The following is a 12,078-nucleotide window of genomic DNA, read 5'->3' as shown; positions in this document are numbered from 1 at the left end:
TCATCGGCTGGGCGCTATGGCGCTATGGGAATTTAACTTCAATTTTCCCATAGCGATATGGTGCCTGGTTGACACGTGGTCACCCCTGTGAGGCCAAGTCGCAAGTTTTCCTGGTGGTGTTTCACTGGGCTAGTAAGGAACCACCATGTGTAACTAGGCTAGAATTTCTGACAGCATAGCTAGCACAGCTGGCTTTAGGATCTCCTCGACAGATCAGGGCCAATCGACGGAAGGTGCCATCGCGTTATGGCAAAGCTACAAGTTTTTTATCATGGCGACATAGCACCTGTGTGCCGCATGTCCTGGTGGGACCAGTTTCATGCAGCCGAGGATTGAATGAGCGACGGACCAACAGGAGGATGCCATGTATTAGCAGGCCCCGCGAATCAATAGAAATGGAGGATTACGGGAGGTCAAGTTCTGTGACCGTCAGATTAGAAGAGATCGATGGAAGGCGCCATCTCGCCATGGTGAAGCTGCGAGTTTTTTATCATGGCGACATAGTGCCCATTTACCACATGTCATTCAGGTGCGGTGCGGATGCTGAGGTGTCACCAGATATGATGGGTCTGGGGTAAAGATAGCACAGAGCACGATGAGTCTTCGTGATCGTCGGATGGAGACAGATCTATGGCTGGCACTATCTCGCCATCAGGAACTGCTCAGACTTTAGTATCGGCAATATAGCATCCACATGCCATGTGTCCTGGCAGGGTTGCATTTCATGCCGCAAGAAGCAGTTAGGGTTGGATGACCGACAAACCAACAGACAGATGCCACGTGCCTGCAAGTCCGACGAATCACGAGAAAAGGAAGGTCGCGAGAAGTCAGATCTGTGACCGTCAAATGAGAAAAGATCAATGGTAGGCACCATGTCACCTTAGTGAAGCTGCAAGATTTTTACCATGGCGACATCATGCCCAATTGATGCGTGTCAGTGGGGTCAGGTCTCGCCGGATGCATCACTGAGGTGGCACCGATTCAGATGGGCCCAGTCACAGGAAAGAGGGTCCACGGTGAATCAAAAACAACCACGTGTGTCGAGTCAGAACACAAATATGTCGAGGGCCAAATTTCTTGATATGACCAGCGCATTAAGGGGTGAGTTCTCCACCATCAGATCTGCAGAGATCCAGGGTCGGCGCTATCTTGCCATAGAGGAACTGCGCGGATTTTACAATGGCGAGTTAGCACTCGGAGAGCACGTGTCCTCACGGGTCCAGTTTTCGACATGGTGGTTAGCTAATGACCAGTGGTTAGATGGTAAGGGTGGTGCAGTTAGTTCGATTGGATTTTTAGTATGGAGTTAATGCCAGTAGGTGAGAAGTGAATGTAATGCAGAAATCTTCAGTTATGCCTGAGCTATAAAGGTAATTTTGTGATCTATTCTGGGGGTCAACTCTTCCTGATTTTCTCTGCTACTGCTTGCAAACTTGCAGTGTAAAATCCCTTTGCCTCTGAGCCATGTAATACCTTGTATCATCTCTTTCAGCCATCAGTGTGCATGAGCATCATTTTGCCTCCCATTGGTGTATTGTTGAGATCAGTGATCTGCATATTGTGTCTATCTTTGGCCTAGTGGATAATTTACAAGTGAAATCACCTTTTCTTGGTGTCTTTCAGTTGGTCCTCTGATCTGTATGTGATTATTGATCGATATAAGTCTGGATGTGTATGACTTTTGTATGTTACCCTGGTTTTGTAGTGTATATATGGGCAGGAATGAGTCTAAACACTCTGTTTTGGTGCATCACCACCTTAGATTAGACTAGGTAGATTTTCTTTAATGCTCTCTTTCTCCCTTTCCCTTCTGAGAATAGATAGGTGCGCCTTGACAGTAAGAGGAAGCCGGCCTTCTTCGGAGACTCAACCTCGTAGTTCAAGTCCCACAGCTTGGAGGTTGTTTCCATGTTTCACTAGGTTGTCCTCGCGCATAGGCCTTGGACAAGGGTGCAAACCTAAGTGAAAACAGAGGCCATAACCATAACTCACCTCCAAGAGAGGTTAATGAAACATATTTTAATAATAATTTCATTTATTAGTCGAACGGTTTCCAAAGATTAACCCCCTTCTTCCGAAACTTCACTTTCTTAGGCCTGCCTGCCTTAGCAAAGATTATTATTTTTTTATTATTTGAAAAGGGGACATGACAAAGGCACTTCCCAAATATTTAAATACCATGGAAATGCAAAATAAATGAAATTAAAACCCTATAATATTTCCATATTTTCTTAAGTTTCTTTTGGCACTCCCACAATTTTCTACACTGTCACATCTTACATGGGTCTATGATAGGTGCTTTACCACTTCCTCAAAGTGAACGACCCTTATGTAAAGTCAGCAAACATTGTTGTGACATATGGGCTGGTGGGCCCATAATTATAGAAGTAAGAATTATAAAGTTATAAGATTTTTTTGTGATCATCAATCTTTCACAGATCAATAATTTGTGCTTTACTACTTAATAAAAATGTTGAAACTTTAACCATAGCAAGCAAGCATCATTATGGCAGGTGGATTTGTGGTTCTATCTTCTTCAATGGGTCATCACAGACAAGGTGGATGAGTTGTAATTCAAGTTGGCATATGGAAGGCACTTTAGTGACCAAGGTATTGACATGAGTTATCAATGGACTACATGTTTCTATCCAATGTCAAATCTTAAATGGATCAACGATATGTGCTTCCCCACTTCCTAAAGATGTGAGATGTTTAAACATTGCAGAAAAGTTCCCTATCAATGCGTGGCATGTGGTACTTATTTCCAAGTGGGGCCACTAGGGTTTATAACTAATTCTAGTTGGATGCCATGTTGTGCTAGGGTGGATGCTGAGTTTTTGTGAGCCTAAAAGATATCAGGATAGGTGTAGTACTGATAAAGGTTTCAATGATTGCTTATCTTTGTAGATTGATGATTAGTGCATTCTTGCATCATGGAATTTTAAGGACTTTAAGTGATGTAGGGAAGCACCAAAAGGAAACATTTCCTTCTAGGTTCAAGGAGATAACACTATATTTGACATCGACAAGGGTTTTCATTGACCATTAATGTTGTGGAGATTGACAATTAGCACTTTCCCACATTTTGAAGCTACAAGGATTTTAATCAATGTGGGAATGCACCTAATCACCACATGTCCTTGTGGACCCAGTTTGAAGGAAAGGCTAACAATTATGTGACATCATGGTTAAATTAGAAGGTTGGCTTAGTTAGTAGGTTTTGATGGTCAACTGCATGGAGACTTTACAAGGTGGCAAAATGAAATAAGATTATTGGCCCACGTGGCCTTTCTTGGTTGTAGGATTTAGTTGACCCATTGACCTCATTGATTCATGAAATAAAAATAGGGGGAAGATATTTTTCTTGCATGATCTAATCTTCATGATCATTTCCAACCACTCCCTAATGAATGCCATTACCAATGAATGATGGAAAACACTCCACCGTCTCTAGTTTTATCCATCTACTTTGTTCAGAGTGACTTAATGGTGCCATTCTCAAGGCTTTGTTCAGATTTTATTGTATTTGAATTTGTGTCAAGATCATATTTTCTCTAGATCTACATGGAAGTGGTTGAGTTGGTTTAGGATTGTGATTGTGGAGTAACTCCAGTTTGAAAATATTTGAGTTATGCCTGAGCTATAAAGGCATATTTTGTAATCTTTGTAATGGTCAACTCTTCTGTACTTTCTCTGATATTTCTTTGCAAGTTCACTATAAATTTCCTTTGCCTCTAATCCTATATAACATTCTACCTTATCTCTTCCAACCATTGATGTATTGTGCAAGACCTATTTTCCTCTAATTGGTTTATTGTGAATATCTACAATTTTGCAATATTGTATCTCTTTGACCTATGAATGATATATAAGTGAATCTTCATCTTCCTTGTGTCATTTACTTGGGTTTCTTGATCTACCTATAATTGTTAGGTTAAAAAAATTATGGATGTGTATATATTTTGGTGTCATGATGATTCAAGTGTGTATGTATAGGTGGAGATTGGCTTGAACACTCTATTTTGTTGCACACCTCCTTAGGTTAGAATAGGTAGATTTTATTTCATGTATTCCTTCTTTGTTTTCCTCTTCAAGAGTAGTTAGGTGCATCCTGATAGCAAAGGAAGCTAGCCTTCTTCAAAGACTCGACCTCACAGTTCATGTCCCATAGCTTGGAGGTTGTTTCCATGTTTCACAAGGTTGTCCTTAGGTAAAAAGTTTGGAAAAGGGTGCAAACCTTTATGAAAAAAATATGCACATGGCCAAATATTGCTCATGTAGTGAGAGTTGTTAGTAGGTATATGAGTAATCCAGGTATGGAACATTGGAATATTGTCGAATGGATTCTTTGATATTTGAAAGGTACTACTACAAAGCCATTATGTTTCACAAGATCTAGTTATACTCTGAGTTGATTTTTTGACTCTGATTTGGTAGAAGTTATTGATAAAAGGAGGAGTACTACAGGCTATTTTTTCATTGTAGGGGCTACTATAGTTAGTTGGATTTCTAGATTGCAAAATGTTAATGTAATTTCAACCACTAGAGCTGAGTATGTGGCTGCTATGCAAGCTAGCAAGGAGATAATTTGGTTACAATGTTTTCTAAGGAATTGGGTCAAAAGAAGGAAGATCACCCATTGTACAAAAATAGCTAGAGTGCCATTCATCTTACCAAGAATTCTTCTTTTCATTCAGAAACAAAGAACATATAGCTTAGATACCATTTTATAAGGTCTATTTTGGAGGATGGCCAATTACTACTTGAAAAGATTCACACAATTGAAAATCCTACATATATGTTCATGAAGTTAGTCCCTAAGGAGAATTTGGTTTCATGCTCAACTTCTATTGGGCTTCTTGATCGATGATCATGGAGGTAATACACAACAATTTCTTTTATCTAGTGGGAGTTTTATGTATATACAACTTGTAACTTCACGCGATCTGAGGAATGTTTTCTCTTATACCAAAAATGATGCAGAGCATCACCTTGGAAAAAATTAGGAGGAAATAAATGACTCAAGTCTACATCAAGGGGTTCATACACCTTTAGGATTAACTATTCCACTTAACTCAGATTGATATCCAATTGATTCTCCTAGTACCAACTGATGGACTGACATTCCATAGGAACTTCTTTGACCTCCTCTAGCAACATTAAATTTTCCTATGTAGTCTTAATGTAAACTTATCAAACTCTTCCTTATTACAATTGAAATAAATTGATAACATAAATCAACTTTGGATCTAAAACTATGAGCCAAACTGAATACAAATTCACTACCATGCAACATTAATCATTTTTGAATCTACACCACCTTTCTGCATGCATGGGTTTAGAGCTTGATAATAGACTAACCACCACCCATGAAATTCTCAATCACTTAAAACATCTAAAAATCCCATATACAAACCAACTTTTTCCTCTATCACATATCAACTATGTCATTTCAACACATCAATGAATACATCAAGATATTCTGTCCTCATGGGTACAGATAGAAACAAACCAATAGGTAAACACAAAAAAAAGCATAAAAATATAATACATAACCCCCTACAATCTGAGGAAATAGATCACAAAGAGTTTAGAAGACTTCCACCTACAAACGTGACCCTCAAAATAGTAGGTCTTAACATTCAATGACACAAAAATCTAATTTTATGTAACAAACTGCAAAACCCAAAAGCTTAGTTTAGATTCAACAATTTGAGTAATGTTTTGTTATGTGTCAACTACATTATCGACATCTTCTTAGAGTTTAAACTTTCAAAATTTGGAAAGAAGGTAAGAAATCACACATCCAATTTGAAAACCACAAAATTAGAAAAACTCAAAACTCTTAATATTCTTTCTGGTGTATTTGATCCCCATTCAATTATATAATCTATCATTTCAATACATTCCCATCTCTATGATTGGGAAGATGAAATGTCAACACAAAAGCAAGAAAAAAAAACCATTTTGATGAAGGATCAATCAGAAGTCAAAATCTTCTGCCAACCTTTTCAAGCCATTTGAAGTTTCCTATAGCCATCAATTTCCTAGTTAGCTTGATAATTTTAAACATGCACAAACACACTAAAATAAAATTGACTTAAATTAAAATGAAAACCAACTTTTTCCTAAGTGGCTAAAAATGATGTAGAGCCTCACCTTGGAAAAATTAGGAGGAAATAAATTACTCAACTAAGTCTACATCAAGGGTTTCATACACCTTCAGGATCAATTATTCCACTTAACTTAGATTGATATCCAATTGACTCCCATAGTACCAACTAATGGACTGACATGTGATAGGAACTTCTTTGACCTCCTATAGCAACATTAGAATTTCCTATGTAGTCTTAATGTAAACTGACTAGACTCTTCCTTGTTACAATTGAAATACATTGATAATATAAATCAACTTTAGATCTAAAACTAGGAACCAAACTAAATACAAATTCACTACCAAGAAACTTTAATCCATGTTTGAATCTACACCACCTTTCTACATGCATGGGTTTAGAGCTTGATAAAAAATTGACCACCACCCATCAAATTCTTGGTCATTTATAACATCTGAAAATCCTATATATAAACCAACTTTTTCCTCTATCACATATCAACTATGTTATTTCAATACATCAGTGAATACATGAAGATATTCACCATGTTTGAGAGCTTCCTTCTACATGGTACAGATAGAAACAAACCAATAGGTAAACACAAAAGAAAACATGGAAATATAATACATAAGCCCCCTACAATCCTAGGAAATAGATTGCAAAGAGTCTAGAAGACTCCTATCTATGAACGCGACCCTCAAAATAGTATTTCTTTTCATTTGACAATATATAAATATAATTTTATGTAAGAAACTACAAAACCCAAAAGCTTAGTTTAGATTCAAAAATTAGAGTAATGTTTTGTTATGCAGCAACTAGATTATGGACATCTTCTCAAAGTACAAACTTTTTAATTCTGTAAAGAAAGTAAGAAATAACACATCCAATTCAAAAACCGCAAAATTAGAAAAACTCAAAACTCTTTCTATTCTTTTTGTTGTATTTTATCCCCACTTAATTACACAATCTTCCTTTTCAGTACTTTCACATCTCTACAATTGGGTAGATGAAATGCCAACACAAAAGCAAGAAAAGAAAACCATTTTTGAATCATGAAGGATCAGTTAGAAGTTAGAATCTTCCACCAACCTTTTCAAGATGTTTGAATTTTCATGTAGCCATTGATTTCCTAGTTTGCTTGTTATTTCAAACACACACAAACACACTAAAGAAAACTAACTTTGTCCTAAATGACTTAAACATCAAATTTTAAAACACACTTAAAATGTGAGATCAACTTTCTTTATAATTTTTGCACTTCCTATAGCATCATTTTATTATTTCTTCCTATTGTAAAACTCTAAAGTATTGTTTCATCTTTTTTTGTTTCTATAGAATCTTTAACCATGTGAGTTCTTGTAGCATAATCTATCTAGTCTGCTCCTACAACATAAGATTATTGTGAATAGACTTGCTAACAATCTTCTTGAGATGGTGAGGGTAAATTTTATCTAATAAAGGGATGACTTTGATTGGATATGTAATAATCTTTATCAATAGATGGTGTAATGATTTTTTTTTGGAATAGGTGAGGTAAGACCAACTAGACTAAAGTTGTTGTCAATAAACTTGCTAAAAACTATTTTAAAACAAGAAGAAATGTTCTTTTTTTGGAAAACGTGACGTAATATCAACTAGACTAAAGTTGTTGTGAATAGACTTGCTAACAAATAATTTTTGAAATACCAAGGATAAGACTCTTTTTGAAAACTAGATATGGTATTTTGTGAGCAAACAACCTCTTAAAGCACAAAGAAAATTTGAGAGAGATAGGCATGCAATCTCTTTAGTAAAAGGGTTTTGATAGTAACCATAAAATTGTGTATGTTATACAATTTTTTTTCACATTTCTTTTACAAAAATAAGATAATTCAAGCACACCTATTATCCCTGAGGGCACTTTGGTTTTAATACACTCATTAGGCCTGTTGGGAGGTGTCCATCTTGATGTTTTCTAAATCTAGTGTGATATTTCCCTCCAATTGAAGAGGTGAGTTGATACAAGAGTCGATTGACAAACTTACACATCAATGATCCTTCAAGGTATGACAAATAGAAGCCCCCCATTTTGCGGGGATAATGACTCTTGGAGATGAAACCCAAGTAGCTTTATGCCTCTACTAGGGAAAACACATATGTCAAGTAACTTTAGAGAAGCCTTATATTCTCTTACACCATGACTAATACACCAAGGATAAAATGGTAGCTACTAAATTGGTTCATAATTAGGTTTGTGGAGTCAACCACTCAGATGCTATGTATGTGATCCACTTAAGAATCTATTATGGACATGTTGAAATCATAGGAAATTTTTCCCACCTCAGGCTACCCCCAGAAGAACACTACCCAAACTTTCCTTATGGAGCAAGAAGGTTTACCCTTCCTCTCATTTATATTCCAACCAAATTATTTAATAGTTTGAGCTTCTCTCCAAAGGGAATGTGCTTCCCAAAGGAGGATGAACTTGCTAGAACCACTCCTAGGTTATTGAGAATGATCTTGCTAACAAATTTTGGTACATGCATCATGTATTAAAATGGTCCTAACTTAAAAAAATAAAGAATTTAAAGATGTGCTAAAAGGAACAATCGCAAGACACACAAGACACTTGATTCCTTCTATTTTAAAATATTTTAGTGTATCCTAGTGACTTCTTTGAAAATACTCATAATTTTATCATACAAGGTTCATTTCCAACTTACAATGATGGTCAACATAATAAATCACATCAACAAAAGAAATCGAGCAAGTGAAAACTTTGAAAGAGATGAAAATAAGGACAAGTTTTCCTTAAGGCATTCAAGATTATGTGATGTTCATTTTATGACCAAAATTTGAAGTTTTTTCCCCATAATGTTCATTAATAGTACTTAAAATGGAAGTTCATCGCATTCATTTTTTTAGTGGTTGGAATTTAAGATTTGGTTTTCTAATTAGCTAATCGTTAATTCCAATGAAAAGCTTATTAAATTACTCAACCATGTGTTCCATTAAAATATGTAATTTTTGTCCTTAGACATTCAAGATTGATTTTAGACAACTAAACTAATTAATTCTACAAATATAGTCAATAGTCAGAATCTTGGCAAGGTACCTACAACCTATTCTCCTATAAAAAGATAGGAAAATGAACTGGATAATAAAACCAGGGAACCCAAAAAAGTCAACATGTGATCTTGTAGCACAGGAATGTAATCAAATAATGTGGGATCATGGTACTAAAAATGGTGAAAATAGAGAAAAGTGTGCCGTAGGAAATTTACTTACAGAGAAATCTCACAATAGTACAACCCCACAGGTTTGGAAGGTGTTCCCGCTAACTAGTCTATTGACAGGTTTGAAGGTAAAATTTATAAATTGAATTTTTGGGTTGGCTACTTTGGCGAAGTGTTCTCATAGGTTTTTCCAGTGAACCCACTAGAAAAAAAATATTTTCTCATGGGAATATAGAAAGGTGAGAATGATGGGGGAGGTTTTAACTACCACATGGTAGTTAGGTTTCATGTTGAACACATTCTTGCATTCCTGGTTTCATGATTCTGCATGTTTATTTTCCTCAAACTTGCAATTGTGGGTTTGCAAAAACTTAATTTTTTTTAAGTTGGTGGAAATTTGGTTATATGGTTGGGAGCATGCTTCCTAGATTGAGATTTATGAACCTATAAAAATTGTTAAAAATATTACACATACAAGAGAAAACACATCATGTTAATTTGGTTAATTAGAAAAATAGGTAAAAAAAATTATGGTCAAAATGACCCAAATGTAGGATCCAACTAGGTGTGCCAAAATGTAGAGTTATTAAACTAGTGTGCAAAGACTATTACTAATTAGATTAATATTCACAAACTAAGTAAATTAACTACATCAATAAGACAAAGGAAACATCGTTGAGGTAGGAAAACCATGAATGGTAAGCTCCCCAAGTGTGGCCTTGATTATATCAATATGTTAAGCAATGGAGGATGTGTGCTCATGTGTGCTAAAGCTTCAAGTGGTAAGTGATCAAGCGTGGAGATGGATGAGGGTTTCAAAAATGGAGGTGTGGAAGGATATTAACATGGTAAAGGTGTAAATGGTTATGTTGTAGTGGTTAATGAGGCATTATAAGTTTGCATGGAAGTTGAATGATTTGTGAGAGGGGAAGGGCTCAATTTATTGGATAATGGGTGATGAGATGGAGGGTTAGGATGTGAGGATGGAGAAAGGGTGAGGAAGGGCTAGGATGCAAGGAAGAGGGAGCACATGGATTGTGCTTCTTAAAAGCACTAGCCTTATGAAAAGTGTCATAAGGGGATTGGGTGGTCAAAGTCGGGGGTCAGAGGGAATTATGAAGGAAGAGGAGTATGGAAGAACGATGTAAGAGGCATTTAAAGAAATTTATGGCATGTAAGAGTCATTAATGCTCTTGGATAGGAATTTGAGAGGATGGGGAAGACTTTTAACTTTGGCTTGGGTTAGAAAGTCTTACCCCTTTCTTAAAGGTGTACATATGTTTACAAGGGGGATTAGGCCTGACTTGTGAGGGGATTGGGAGGCAAGTGAATTGGGGCTTAATGAGGTGGGTTAGTCAGTTGGCTAAGTGAGGTTTGGATGGGTGAATGGGTTGTCTTAGGGTAATAATAGGTTTTTAGGATAGTTAGGGATTTGGAGTTGAGTTATTAGACAATTTATTTAATAAAAGGGGGGTGTGTGATTAAATTAAATAGATTTTTGCATTTATTTAATTTAATTGAGGAATTGGTATTTAATTGAATAAATTGATTTTGGGTTATCATTTTATTTTATCAATTGATCTATAGTAAAATTAATTAATTAATTAACTAGGCGATGACTATTAATTAATTAAATATTAAATACTTAATCAATAATATCCTAGAAGATGACTAAATTAGATTACCTAGTGATGTAATCAAATTTAGGTGTCTACAATACTAGTTGCTAGAATAAGTATATGGAAAATAAGATACTAAGAGGGGGGTGAATTAGGATCTTAAACTTTTGACTTCAAAACCATTTCCATTAATTCATACCTAATTCATATAACAAATTTATCAATAAAACTATAATGCTAAAACATAAATGGCATAAATCACATCCATGGAAGTTCAACACATAACACAATGATTTGGTTACCTAGAAACACTTCAAGATGAAGGCAAAACTAGGGTGGGGATGAAAACCACAAATCTTCATTGTTGCAACAATAAAGTTAACATGCTAAGGTTATAATGTTTAATCATAAAATATGATCTACCCAGTGAAGGGTATGTCATGTTAAATTATTAAGAGACTATTAGGTTTCACCTTGTTAAAGGACTTTACACTCAAAATAAAGTATAGACTCTATTAAGAGATTAACATAGGTATGCTAGGAACACTTGGTTAAGATATTTACCCTATCTCAATTACAAAATAACTAATTTAGTACCTGACCCTTAGTTTTCTTTGCAAGCTGATTTTGGGTCTCCTCTTTCTTGTATCTTTTATCTGATTCTCCTAATATGATATCTCTACTCAGTTCTTCACTACTCTAATTGTTATTTGTTAGATCTATCTTTGAAACTTATTTTAACTCCTTCACATGCACACTCACTTTTTAGGCATCTTCTCTTTTTGATAACAACTCTTCACACTCTCTCTTACTTATGATTCTAGGGTTATAATATTCTTTAAATAGATGTTCTATGAAGTTTCTAGATCTTCATTGATGGCTTAAACTTCATCATTTTTTTCCATTTACATTCCTTTTCTAGTTGGTTGAATTGTACACCTAGGGATCATTACCTTCTACAATGATGTGTAATCAACATCTAAGATGGCTCTATAAATATTAAATTTCATAGTATGTTAGCCAAAATGGTTTACATATGAGTTTGTTTCATTACAATCTCTCATATCAAAACTGAATTACTCAGCACTTGAACTCTTTGACACTCAGTCATACATTAACCTTCAAGTTGTT

The sequence above is a fragment of the Cupressus sempervirens genome, chromosome 11, assembly GCF_028749045.1.
Source record: "Cupressus sempervirens isolate cs-2001-9-10 chromosome 11, ASM2874904v1, whole genome shotgun sequence".
Taxonomy (NCBI): domain Eukaryota; kingdom Viridiplantae; phylum Streptophyta; class Pinopsida; order Cupressales; family Cupressaceae; genus Cupressus; species Cupressus sempervirens.
The sequence above is the reverse complement of the archived record's forward strand: the minus strand, read 5'-3'. Positions refer to the sequence as shown.